Raw genomic sequence first — 2,500 nt, 5'->3', positions numbered from 1 at the left:
CGTTAGTAGACCCACACCCTTTTCGTCTCACAAATATAGCCACCAATAGATGGCAATTTAGTGTGTATTTAACACACCTACACATGGGTGCTTGAAACAAATATAAAACAAATTTCCAAGATTGAATTGAACAAAAATAAAAACAATAAAAACAATAAAAAATAATAAAAATTTTCCAAGATTGAATTGAACAAAAATAAAAACAAAAAAAATAAAAAAAAATAAAAAATTTCCAAGATTGAATTGAACAAAAATAAAAACAAAAAAATAATAAAAAATAATAAAAAATACAAAAATATAGTTTAATTAAAAAAAAAAGCAATTTATGAATTTCAAAGACATACGGCGGTGGACATTAACGAGACTCAACATGTATGCTTAAAAAGATAAAAATAAGCGAAAACAAGGCTAGGCGGTGAGCCTTAGGCCGCATGACGGAGCATTGGCACGACACTACACCGACGACGTGAAAAACGCACGACGGTGCCCATCATGGCAAGGCGATAGGCCTTAGGCCGCACGACGGCCGTTGGCTTGCGTTGGCTAAGGCATGGGCACGACGCCACATCCACAGCAAGAAAAATGCACGACGGTGCCCCTCATGGCTAAGCGGTGCGCCTTAGGCCACACGACGACCGTTGCCTTGCGTTGGCTAAGGCAACGGCAAGAAAAACGCACGACAGTGCCCCTCATGGCTAGGTGGTAGGCCTTAGGCCACACGACGGCCATTGCCTTGCGTTGGCTAAGGCAAGGGCATGATGCCACACCGACGGCAAGAAAAACGCCCGACGGTGCCCCTCATGGCTAGGCGGTAGGCCTTAGGCCACACGACGGCCGTTGCCTTGCGTTGGCTAAGGCAAGGGCACAATGCCACACCGACGGCAAGATAAACGCACGACGGTGCCCCTCATGGCTAAGCGGTGGGCCTTAGGCCGCACGACGGCCGTTGCCCTGCGTTGGCTAAGGCATAGGCACGATGGCCACACCGACGGCAAGAAGAACGGCCGACGGTGCCCCTCATGGCTAGGCGGTTGCCCTTAGGCCGCACGATGGCCATTGCCCTGCGTTGGCTAAAGCACGGGCACGATGCTAGGCGTTTGGCCTTAGGCCGCACGACGGCCGTTGCCTAGCGTTGGCTAAGGCATGGGCACGATGCCACACCGACGGCAAATAAAACGCACGACGGTGCCCCTCATGGCTAGGCGGTGGGCCTTAGGCCGCACGACGGCCGTTGCCCTGCGTTGGCTAAGGCATGGGCACGGCGGCCACACCGACGGCAAGAAAAACGCACGACGGTGCCCCTCATGGCCAGGCGGTCGGCCATAGGCCGCATGACGGCCGTTGCCTTGCGTTGGCTAAGGCATGGGCACGATTCCACACCGATGGCAAGAAAAACACACGACGGTGCCCCTCGTGGCTAGGCGGTTGCCCTTAGGCCGCACGATGGCCATTGCCCTGCGTTGGCTAAAGCACGGGCACGATGCTAGGCGTTTGGCCTTAGGCCGCACGACGGCCGTTGCCTAGCGTTGGCTAAGGCATGGGCACGATGCCACACCGACGGCAAATAAAACGCACGACGGTGCCCCTCATGGCTAGGCGGTGGGCCTTAGGCCGCACGACGGCCGTTGCCCTGCATTGGCTTAAGCATGGGCACGACGGCCTCACCGATGGCAAGGAAAACGCACGACTGCCGTGGGGTTTTGTTCCCAAGGCAACGGGTAAACCTCTGTAGCCATGCTGGAAAAACGCACGACGGTGCCCCTCATGGCGGCCTTAGGCCGCATGACGGCCGTTGCCCGGCGTTGGCTAAGGCGTGGGCACGACGGCCACACCGACGACAAGAAAAATGCACGACGGTGCCCCTCACGGCTTGGCGGTGGGCCTTAGGACGGACGACGGCCGTTGCCTTGCATTGGCTAAGGCATGGGCACGACGGCCTCACCGACGGCAAGAAAAAAGCACAACTGCCGTGGGGTTTTGCTCCCAAGGCCACGGGTAAACCTCTGTAGCCATGCTGGGAAAATGCACGACGGTGCCCCTCACGGCTAGGAGGTGGGCAATAGGCCGCACGACGGCCGTTGCCCTGCGTTGGCCAAGGCGTGGGCACGACGGCCACACCGACGGCAAGGAAAATGCACTACGGTGCCCCTCATGGCTAGGCGGTTGGCCTTAGGCCGCACGATGGCCGTTGGCTTGCGTTGGTTAAGGCATCGGCACGATGGCTCACCGACGGCAAGAAAAACGCACGACGGTGCCCCTCATGGCTAGGCGGTTGACCTTAGGCCACACGACGGCCGTTGCCTTGCGTTGGCTAAGGCATGGGCACGACGCCACACCCACGGCAAGAAAAATGCACGACGGTGCCCCTCGTGGCTAGGCGGTTGGCCTTGGGCCGCATGACGGCCGTTGCCTTGTGTTGGCAAAGGCATGGCCACGATGCCACACCGATGGCAAGACAAACACACGACGGTGCCCCTCGTGGCTAGGCGGTGGGCCTTAG

The sequence above is a fragment of the Coffea arabica genome, unplaced genomic scaffold (assembly GCF_036785885.1).
Source record: "Coffea arabica cultivar ET-39 unplaced genomic scaffold, Coffea Arabica ET-39 HiFi ptg000200l, whole genome shotgun sequence".
NCBI lineage: Eukaryota > Viridiplantae > Streptophyta > Magnoliopsida > Gentianales > Rubiaceae > Coffea > Coffea arabica.
The sequence above is the reverse complement of the archived record's forward strand: the minus strand, read 5'-3'. Positions refer to the sequence as shown.